Source organism: Patiria miniata, unplaced genomic scaffold, assembly GCF_015706575.1.
Source record: "Patiria miniata isolate m_02_andy unplaced genomic scaffold, ASM1570657v1 HiC_scaffold_4, whole genome shotgun sequence".
NCBI classification, from domain to species: domain Eukaryota; kingdom Metazoa; phylum Echinodermata; class Asteroidea; order Valvatida; family Asterinidae; genus Patiria; species Patiria miniata.
The window spans coordinates 4,938,194-4,950,561 of record NW_024037071.1 but is presented as its reverse complement, the minus strand read 5'-3'; positions in this window follow the sequence as shown (position 1 = coordinate 4,950,561).

Sequence of the window (12,368 nt, the reverse complement as noted above, 5' to 3'; positions counted from 1 at the left end):
ATAGCGTAAAGGCTTATATTTCATCCGTATAAAAAGAGCCCAATACAGCAGGTATCGTTGCTGAATTCTTGAATTTCAGGAGCGTAAATGGGGATTGTGTCCGACGGTAAAAACAACCGGTGAGCCGCAAATACCCTGGCACAACATTTCCTCCCTCCGTGACCGAATTGAATAACTTGTCGGGAAGTTGTTATTTATGGAGCTTTATTGACGTGTAAATGCCAGAACTGGGCGTTCATTATTTGAACGTGTATTTGCTTTATAGTTGGGGGATTATTGTGATCGCCACACACAAAGCAACGGATTGGGCGACCTTCCAGCATTCAAAGCAACCTTGCTGCGACATTTCACCAACTTGGAGCCCACCACCCAAATAAACACCATAAACATTCTCTGAAAATAACAAAAACAAATATAGCGGAAGTTGCTGCCAATGTTGGACAAAAATTGGAAAAGTTTCGAACTAAATTCAAAGACTTTAAACTGATCGCTGATTTGAGTACATTAAGAGCTGCCATGATGCACAATGGTAATTGCGAGCATTATTAAACCTCGATTTAAACCATTCATACGCCTGCATAGTTTACCAATGACTTAAACATATTCTATTAAAACGGACAAACATAAACGGATTTCTTTGACATTTCCATCCCCTTAATAAGTGACATTACTTTCATTTGAGTACCTTTGGTGCGACGTGGACTGATAAGTCACATACTTAGCAGCAGAAGGCGTTCCTCTTGCTACCTCATTGGAAACGACAATCACTTTATCTTGGTATATTGAAACCTCAAACAGTCAACTTAGTCCCAGCTTTTTGTAAATCTAGTAAAAACATTTACCCTCAGGGGAAAATATATATTAAAATGGGTTTATATTTCCTTGAGAGCGATGTAAAGCTCAGGGCTTGATTACACTCACGAAATAAGACAAACTCACTATGCGTTTGGGATAAAACCATTAGCAAATTTCTGCACTCTATCAATCAGTTAACAGTGAATCTTTCATGGCATCTGCGATGAAGAAAAGGAAAACATCGATGGAAGTTTCAACCCCGATGAAAACGGCAATCGGCTAAAGAATTCAAGGGACCGATTTTCAAGATCATCTTCTTTGAAAATGAAACAGCTTTTGAGTGCGTGATTGGCGCAGTCTCTTGGGCGCAGAGCTGGCAAATGTGGCCATAGCGTCCGGTAGTCCGCAATCATTGATAGGTTCGATGCAAATACCTACAGAGATAACATCGAAACCAATAGGACATTGGAATGGAGACATAGCACAAGATCCAATCGGTACGAAAAAAACCTCTTTGAACAGAACATTGTACTAGTTAAAAGAGTCAGACAATAAGGACATTCTGTCAACCAACAAAAAGGCAAAAAAAAACAACACGACGTCGTTTCTTTCTGTTATGTTAACTAAATTATAACAATCAAAAGGATCATAAAAAGCGTACGGTTGCATATTACCGGTGTTTTCAGCGATATGGTGCATTTTACAGCTGAACCAGTTGATGGTCATTCTGCAGATAAAGGCTTAATGAAGATATCAATCGTTTTTTTGCGTGGAACGGAGACACAGATGGAATACAAAAGCCTTCAACGCTAAACTAGCAGTTGATGGATTTGGAACTTCATGTGTTTTGAGGGATTATTGTCAGAGACAGGTGTATGGACATTTTAGATATCTGAATATTAATGATTAATACCCTTCAACGGCCCAGTGCCGGCTGAAGTACGGTATATATTGCTGTTTTCTGCTTCCTCGATGAAACCACCTGTCGTGTTCTTGATTACAATCGCAGAGATCAGTTGCCAAACAAGAAATCGATCTATAAGGTCTATATGGGACACCATAGTGAATTTTGAGGGTATATCATTTTTGAAACGAGGATCTGGGGCACTACATGTAATGGTAATAAGTGGATCATACAGCACATTCTGTTCGTTGAACATCCTGGCTTATTTGGAAATAGCGTTTATCTCTTTTTGTGGTCTACAGATGTAGGACAGCAATGGTAAAAAAATGCTGAATGTTGTCTTTGGTACTGTGTCCTTTCTTCATGTGTCCAAACTGTTGTTCTGGGATCCTTCTACTCGAGCTAAGCTTCCAGATGATTAATTAATGGATTTTACAAATCCTACATCTGAAAATGACTAGCGCGGTGATGATGATCGAAGCCTGTAAATCCAAGAATGCAATTCATTAACACTTTGAAAGTAAAAACACTTTGAAAATGACTGCTTAAAGTAAAAGTTGTGTGTGTTTTCCCAAGGAGCTTTTAGGACATACGACGCGAGTTGTTGCTTTTCGTCAGATTTTTTCTTTAAATTATGATTTGAAAACAACACTTCGCGGAAACGGAATGATGAAAACGGCTCAGAATAGGTTCGCCAAAAAATGAAGAAAAATATCGACTCAGTTAAAAGCCATAGAGGCAATAGCATAGCAAACACGAAATGTATACTCTGATTGCATTCTGATATTCACCCATCTTCCACCTTATAACGCTGCTTCTGGGTATGAAGAGGGAAAAACATGTCCCGGTATTTTCGCTAAAAAGTCCGAGTCCGGCTACTGCCCTTGCCGTGGTCCGATGCTGTATACTGCGGCAGGCAAGTCCAGATAGCAATCTCGCGCGTATCCGGACGTTACTACCTTTCGAAAAACACACAACGGCAGATAATTCCCGTTGGACCAACAATCGTAGCGGACTTGCAATGCTACACTTGTTTTTCTTTCTCCCAAGAGAACACACGCGCAGCCATTGTCGGTCAGCACAATCCGGCTTGTACCGGACTTTCGCGGCCGGTTATTCAATTATTATAGGATGGGGCATTCGCCCTTGGGTTGATTCAGAAAAGCGGAGTAAAGATGAATTATGCATCGGACAAAAGAAGCACTGTTTGTCACAAACAGAATTTGAATTGATAATTCATCCCCTTGCCACCAAAATTTACTATAAAGACTTGTAATGATGGTTGTAATCAACATGGGTTTCCTGGTAACAATTGAACGCTCCTCTCATGTATATTCGATGGGAAGTTTCTTTAATATCGTCCCACAACATCACTGGGCTCAATTGTTAATTTCACTTTCAAATGTGCACCGATTGATTTCATTTATTGTGCATTGTATTGCATTCTGCACTCCATAACGCAACGGTCTGCACATGAGACGACTTGGCCGGAGCTAGAGCAATTCGTAATGCTGAACTAGTGAATGGAGCCTGAAAGTTGACCACCTGGTGGCGCGCTTCCGGACCCCTCGAATAGGAACATTGGTTTGATACATTGATTACTGTGTTGAATGCCTGTGTTTAATAAAATGGCATTCTATGGACAGTTGTAGAAATGTGTTCTGTAAAAAATGCATAACTTCTCATAGATGGATCAATTTCAGTAATTCTTTTTTTCACCAGTGGAAGAACATGCTCGTTAAATACATGTATCAAAATTAATAGCAGACATTTTCCCCGAATCAATAGGAAACGTATCCTGATTTACTCCAGAAAATAATACTCCAATCATTACCCAATGGCATTTTCTCTGGTTCCGTTCTCTTTGAAAATAACGCGTTCAGCGCAGTTCGCCACATGAACCCGTGTTTGTCACTTGTTGCTGCTTTTTATTGCTCCTTTTTGCGTAGGATTATAGATTTCCCATGGAATATCCCAACCACAAAGAGTTGGAATGTACTGTGCAATGCAGTGCTTAATTCTCGGAAGACGTTATAGTGCTCGTATTTCAAAATATTTGCCAACTTTATGACTTTGGCAAAACAAGCGAATCGTTTCAGATATTTTATCATAATATGTACATAACATGATTTAAATGCACCACACTAAGTAAGATCCAAGTTTATTAAATACTTGCGTGTGTGTAACGATGTCTGAAGTATCACAGTGAAGAATTTGTAAGCGCAATTTTATTTTAAATAGTTTCTTTTTTCACTTTTCTTGTGTAGCACCTCTGAGCATTAAACTGGGAAAACATGTTGTCTGTATCAGTTCTACGTCTTATCTTTGCGGTTGTGCGGTTTGCGTTTACTTCATTTTGATTCCTTCACTAATTTTTTTTCTGTCAATATTCCGTTTTATTCTATCACCGGTCGTTGCCAACTATGTATCACAAAACGAGTTCTGACACTTATTTTTTTTTCCTCCGAAAGAAATACTACCAATCAGCCTGACCCATGGAAGACCATTGCATGTCACGTTCGATATGGAAAAGAACAGGATAAACATTGAATCGATGATATTAATGATTAGAAATGATTAGGTACTCCCGTCTTACTGTCGTTCTCATCTTTACATGATAATGACATCCATGAACGCGTTTGTGCATAAAGAAATGTATAGCAGACAAACACAAGTCTTATTTCATTTAAAAGTATTGAATTTAAGTGAAACAAATTCTAGAAAATTATTTTGGAATTTTCAGTTTTGCACAAAATCTTATAATTAATAATACTCGACCCGAGCAGATAGGATTATAATTTCTTGCTGTTTAAATGTGTAGGCTTAAATATATATAAATCATTCATAGATAAAATAAAATTTACGGAGACAATTTATCGGAGCAACAAATAATCGCCAAGATTACAAAGTGGCCATCAAGCCAATAAAATGTGACTTTGATGAGACGAGATAAGCAGGTGTAATTTTGTTTTTATCCTCATCAAATCATCATACCATGACCAGTGTCGTAATGGCTAACTTTTCCCGCCTTTTCTTCTTGCCCGTCATTATTTACCGACGTCACGGATACGCTGCTTTTAGTATCGCTAATTTCTTACTCTCTTGAGATCCCCAGCCAGTCATTGTGTCTCGTACGTACGTGGGCGCTCCTCGAACTAATAACATCCCAACAAAATGACATTAAGATATGGATGATGACAGAAGTTAATAAGTTTACGGCCAGCGTATGTTTTTCCTTTTGCCTTCTCGCCTTTTGCATTGAAGAGCACCTGTGTGCGGCTCACCACTTCCTGTGACAAAGAAAAGACGCAGAGCTGCGAAATTATTGGTGCAAATTGAAGTCGGTTCTTCCCGAATCGATACGGACTCCTCCGCAGCCGATGATAAATTGACAATCCATCGCTGATTGGTGCGTGAAATCGCCGGTTTCTGGCTGATCGCTGATGTTCAAAAGCCCCCCTGGTGTCGTCTTATTAAGTGATGGAAGTAGGAGAAGACACACCGCTTCCTGGCTTCAGGCAACAGTGCATCATATTTCCAAGCCTTACAAGTATAGAGAAGAGCATGAGTTTATCGGTGGATGAGTTGCAAATTTCTCAACCCGAACGAAGCTAGACTGATCCACCGTTAACTTTTAGAGTGTTGTTATCCTTTCAATATTTTATATTTAATTTAATTTTGTTTAATTTCAAAAGCATGTCTAGTATATTCCCAAAATTTGCAGCTGGTACTGATTACGCTGACGTAGTAAAACATAACAAATACCTTCGAAGTGTCATTGACACATGATTAACGTGCGGTCTGTTTTTGTTTTGCAAAGCAAAATGTTTAAACATCCCTTTCTCTTCCAAAGACCGCCACGGGCTTTTGGACTCTTTTGCCAAGCAACAAATTGTTGTGAACTAGATTTTTAAATTCCCAGAAGTTTAAGGATTTTATATGACTGTTTGTATAATGGAATAACCATTCCTAGGGAACAAATTATTCTCCAGAAAGCATTGCTCAGTATGGGATAAATATTTTAAGAAGAGAAAAAGTGCTGCGTTTTCGCGATGAATACTTAATTGCATTAACTGTTTGTTTCCAGTTTTCGAAAGTTCTTTTTTTTTTTTTTTTTTTTTTTCTTTACATGCATTACACTATAATTATAGCAAGTAATTGACAAAGTTTTCTTAGCTTAGATAAGTTTTCTTATTGTTAATGGGGTGGGCAATGAGATCACCAAGTAGGGGCGGCTGATCAAATCGCCAGGAAATGAATATTGAAATGTAATACACAAGCACCGTTCACGTTGCCACATTGGCACAGCAATGAGACACTTAGGGGCCTGAAAGCTCTGACGCCAAAAATTAAATACTGCAAATCCAGAAAAGACCATATTTTTTCAACCAACTCCTTAAGCTTTCAGCTCATTGCAACCGCGACGATTATTCATCGAATTGTTAAAAATAAACGTTTTATGTTGCCTCTTTGGCACAAAACACTTGTTAAGGAGTTTGGAAGCTTTGGTGCTAAATTGACAATACCAAGGGTCAGTAAAGACTTGTTTGAGAAAATCAAAGGTGTCTTTATGAGGCAAACAAACAACTTGTGGCGGATATGGAGGAAACTACCTAACAAGACTGACGTGTGGACAAATTTCCCTCCGTCCGACCAATTTCTCTTCTGTGGACATCGCATATTACCAGCTACATTATGGCTACAAATCTGCCGCGAATTTGATACGCTCTAAATTGACATACATCCGGCAAAAGTTCGGCTAATATGCACTCGGGTTATTAGAAAACGGCAGGGTGATTGTGGAAACACGGTGTATAAATAAGAAGCGAAGGATATAATAATGAGGGACAGCTAGATAGTAAATGGTATACGGTTTCTAATATTAGGTTAATCCTAAATTGCAGAAGCCGGATCCGTATGGATCTGTATGTCAGTTAAAACTAACGTACACCTACCCTAGATGGCGTTGCATTTTCCAAAGACCATGCACACAGTCAGTAATATGCATGTTGCACCAATGAAACTTCTATGAATGAGGTACTAGCCTAAGGGTTCTGTCTAGTAGCAGGCTCTAATCACTACCATTACGACTGATAGTTAGAAAAGAAAGAAAGACGAATATGACAAATACATATAAATCAACAGTTAAGACACAGAATAGCGTTGTTTGTCAAGAGAGATGTGTTTCGTACCAGTAGCAATTGAGTAACCTCTATGCAAAATATCTACTACGTGATCCCATTCAAAACGTACCAGTTCCAGTTTCCCGCCCAACCCGTCGTATAGGTAATGCCATTATTGTTGCCTGATTGAAGACATTCTATCTAATCCCACCGACACTGGCCACCTAGGGAATCACCAACTGATGTGAATTTTGTCAGGGAGAATCACAAAAGGGCTGTAAACCAATTTACGAGTCAACGGAAAAGCTAGCCGATCCATCTCCACGATCATTCGTTAAGCAAGGAAAGTACTGTTGACCTTTGCAGGTTGATCAACAAATGACCAACAACAAGGTCATGCCATGACCTACTAAACGTGCAAAACAGTCAGCGTCCTTCACAATTATAACGTAAGCGATCTCTGTGGAACAGAACGGAAAAGCGCAGTTCCTATATTATTGAAATACAGTGTATGTACCGTTCGTGTAGTTCAACAAATTTGATATTGTTTTTCTCCTTGCAAAGTTTGACCTTCGAGTGTTTTACTTAAAATAACAGAAAACACTGCTTTTGTATTGAAGGCGTGTGCAACTCTCTGAACAAATTTGATTATTTGGGGTTCCTTTTGTATTATTATTTGTATAATTTTTGTCAATTTTTAAAAGGCGCGGGAACCAGTCTACCTGCAAGAATTATTGTCGGTCCAAACATTTCCGATGATTTGTTATCTTATTATTTCCTTACTAAACGTGAGCCGAAAAACTTTTGTATTGCTAGAAAACTAGGAGAGGAAATCAAAATCTCCTTTTTTCCTGAGTGAAACCCCGAAATAACACTGACAGTGACATCTCGAACGGGAAGCTTGATCCTAGCGCCGTTGCAACGGTGTTTTGACAAGCTTCATTCCTTTGTTCTACTACATGTAATTTCTTAACACAAGTAAACGAGTAAAACTTGAATGACTGCAAGTAAAAGTGATGTAAATAACCTTCGTAGATGTCTGCTTACAATTCTCCTGCCTCCCACCCGATGAAGCAAATCATCATGACGGCTGAAAAACACATTTGTTCTTTCTGAAAGGAATCTCATCCTGTTTTGTCTTATTACGTCTGACATTTCGAACTCTTTGCAAAAAAAAAATAGTGTCTGGCCATCTTCCTGCCTTGTCTGTCATCGGTACTGTTTTAGTCTATTTTAGTAATTCGTTAGCTTGCCGACGGCGAGGGACTGTTTTGGGATTTTTTTTTTGTAAATCTTGGAAGCTCGTCTGCCTACCTGAGGCAAAATGCCCACGGCAGTCAGTCGATCACGATCCTGGATGTACGAGAATTAAGAAAATTAATCCATTGTAAAACAAAACATCGGTTTCACCGGCTATTTTTAAATGTTTATCATTCGAATCCACCTATTGTAATATTCAATTTCGTTTGGTGCACTTCCAATGTTTAATTTCGTCCTTTTTCATACAATTTCATATTTAGTTCCAGCAAATTCAACTTGCCATGCATGGGCGGATCCAGAACACAATTTTTTTTTTTGGGGGGGGGGGGGGGGGCCGAAAACATTTTTTGGTCCCCCCAAAAAGTGCGTCAAAAAATTACAGCGTGGGGGGGGGGGGGGGGGGTTCGGGGCCCGCTTAAGGGCCCCGAAAATCTTTTGGATTCTAGATGCTCTGTGGTGCGATCTGAGGCAATTTCTGACCACTTTAACCAATGTTTTTTTGAGGAAAAGATGGTGGTGTACTCATTGCCTGCCTTTATTGCAATGTCACATAAAAAAATTAAAAAAATTGGTTCGTTTGGGGGGGGGGGGCATGGCCCCCTTTGGCCCCCCCCCCCGGATCCGCCCTTGTTGCCATGAGCACACATATTCGCCCTGGGGTAATTTCGTCTCGTCTACACCGAACATGTTATTCAGAAATCATGCCACAGTTTAATTATTATTTTGTTCAATTTCGTCATATTCCACCATATCTTCACTGGAAGGCATACAGACCACTGATAAGAAATAATTCTCCACTCCTTTCCTTCCGTGTTTCTTCATAAATGTATTGTTTGTTTCTTTTGATTTATATCTTCTTAAAAAAAACACCTTTATTTTAAGCATATTACACAGGGATTTGAGGATTATTGATTGATTCGAGGTTTGACATTTCCTTCTTTCATTTTACCACTTATTCTTTTCGTTTGCTAGTTTAAATTTACTTTGATTTGCTCTACTTGGTAACCATCAATCTTTCCGGTAACTGGTCCGATATAATCATGCGAGCAAATGTGCCAAATTGTGCTTGAAGACACAAGGAAAATGCGTTAGCAAACACCAGACTAATTTGCATAACACAACTTTTAAAATGATTGATACAAGACGAACTTGATCTCTGAATACTATCATGGCAATAGATGAGACGAATTCAATGCGTATTGACGAATACTCTTGACAACACAATTTAAAAGGTTGGCCAAACTTTGAAATAGAATGATACATGACTTAACTGGTTTTGGTAAAATCGTGTGAAATTCCCAGACAAAATTGAATATTAGAGCTTGTGAATTTGAACGATTTTTTTTAATAAATAGCCGGAAAAACCTTTTATGCCTTCGAAATATTTATATTCGAATAATTGGGCCCCAAAAATGGTATTTTACAAGTTGCATCCATTATTATGAATACTATGATATACAAATCCATTTTTCGAGTTTTTTAAATCGATATTTTGAGACAGCTCATCCCACATTGGCTTAGTCGCAACTTCACATTTAGAGTTGTAAAACTGTCTTTTAATTACAAAGACCCTACGAAACGTTCATTATTGTAATCTTATGCAGTGCGCTGTCAACGATCACACTGTGTACCGTGAAGCCGCGTTCACTCGGCGGATGAAATAATCTTAAGCCCAGGGCGAACCGCTACGCCGTCGGAAGCGATCATAATACACCCGTTCCTTCGCGGGAAGTTCTTTGTACCAACATTCGACAACATCGAGATTAATTTCGACAATTTCGCTCCCGCGTGGAGCACAGGCTCCGGCCCCCTGACAGAAAGTCGCAAAACACTTCGATGACGTCAACTCGCACCTATTTTTTTCTTCAACTTGCCACTTTTATGTATTTTTTCTCTATCGCCGATTTCGATCTTTGTCCAAATTCCGGGGGGTTCTTGCAATCTGATTTTACTCCACTCGACGAAAGTGTAGTTTACCGTCTAATTGTGAGTGTTGAGGCGAAACGGGGAGCTGTAGGTCATCGTATTTTCTGAAATACACTAGAGAGAGAAAACAAGGTAGCTAAAAGAGCAAGGTGTGTGGTTTTTTTGCCCACCAGATTTAATAAAAACAGAAACTAATTCAAACGATTGAGGAATATTTACGGCAGTTGGTTTTCGGCACGGGAATAAAATCAAAACTTACCTAAAACACAAACAAACAAACAAAACAAAACAAACAGATAGTTTATATGGCACATGTTTGTGTTTGTTGCGATAAGGTAAACAACAACAGGAGCCGGCCCGAGGAACGTGGCTGTATAGAAACTACATCTCAGAATTTTTAAAGGTCAAAAAAATTTCATTTGTGTAGCCTATAATAACAAGTTGAGGGCGCCCTTGCTGGCTGAACAATGTATTCATAAGATGGAATTTTGCACAATAATGGGTCTGTTTTGTTGCTCAGGTTTTGTGACTTTCCTACGGATTTTCCATTATTTGTGAGCATTCAGTTCGTCTCCTGCAAAGCCTGTTGATTATCTGTTAATTTTTTTTATTTTCAAAAACTCGTATTAGTCTTGTAGTGCATAACAACACAATTTAGCCGTTGGCTAAAAGTTACATTTTCGATAAACTAATATCATTATTAAGTATCATACTAACAAAACCCAACATGTAATCCTTAAAGAGCATTACCTATTGGAGTGCGGCCTTTGGGCACTAAAATACTTTTCCAACGAAACGATAACAGTTGGAGAGCTCGTTAAAAAGATAATTGAAATGTACACACAGACTCACAGTGAAAATTTGCTTTTTAGTAGGCCTAATCCAAATTTCGGGATACAAAATTTCAGATCTCAAAAATGAAGCCGTTAAGCGTTGAAACCCAGACGAGCTTCTCCAGTAGTAACACATGTTACTTTCTAAAACGTATAACTTTAGGCTAACTCGCCATGTTTACTTCTGAAAGTAGCGTGTAACGTGTCATCCTACATACAGTAAAATGCTTTTTTTACGGCGCCAGTTTACGTTGACAGTTTGGCTGAAAGTTCCATGGAAATACAACATCTGGAAATACGTTTTTAAATAAAATTGTTTCATTAATTTGTTTTCAATCTTTACTTTTAAACTAGTAAGTTGCACCCGTACAGCGCCCTCTTTCGCTGGAAAATTTTTCCCAGCAGGTACCCGCTATTATTTCGCACGCATACGTAGTTAAAAAAATAAAATAAAAACTTGCTGAGGTGAGTTATTGAATTGGCTGCCCGCCCTCTACCAGACTGGCTTGTTTTACAATATTGAATAATCCATCGCGAGAGGGCGCAACTGACGTTTTACCACAATGCAACTCAAGGTTACAGACCAGTAAATATACTGCCATAGACCTCAGTGATAATTACACGCACTTCCCAAAATTATGAAAAATATTCACAACTCTCCAAGGTGTTTCAGACGCACATCAAACTAAAGCTTATTTCATCATCTTTCATTTTCCGTTCAATTTTTGGGGGTTTATCCAATCTTTGGGAGACTATTCCATCCAAAGATGATCACCCCTAAAAGCAGGCCTGAAGCCCATCGCCAAATTTAAAAACGGACGCCTATGCTCCGTGGCAAAATAGCGTCATTTTAGGGCCTTATTTCGTCCACATTCACACTAATACGAGCTCGCAGTCCTCTGCTCGGCTTCCACCTTTTTTTTTTTTTTACAAATTGTCAAGTTCACGGCCCTCAAAATGCTCTTATACTGGAGAATTTCAGGGCATGTAATCGTGATTTTGGCCAGTGTATGCAATGTCAAACATATTTACTGATCTGCACCCTCAAGAGCATCAACGCTCATCTTCTAGAGGGTGCTGTATTTTTCACCAACAAATACGGATGCAGACCACAGACATATGCACCAATGATGTTCCCTACTTAAAAAAAAACCAAAAAAAACCCCAACAAACAAAAATACTCAGCAACTCTCACAGTGATCACGACATACATCAATGCAAGCTTGATTTACCCTCTATAACCAACTTTCTGTTCATTTTCTTTTAGGCTACCAATGACTTTTGGATGATTTTTCCCTCCAAAGATGACCAACCCTCAAAAGTAGTCCTAGAGTCAATCGGCATTTTGAAAATGATCTATCAATCCCAATGGCAAAATGGAGCACTTTTTTGGGTCCAATTTTCTCCCAAATTTCTCAGAACGACTAAGTTTAAAGACTGGTTGAGAGCTGGAATTTCATTCTTATTACGAACTCTCAAGAGCAGGACCTATATACAAAACTCGCAATCGTGATTTGGCCGGCGTAA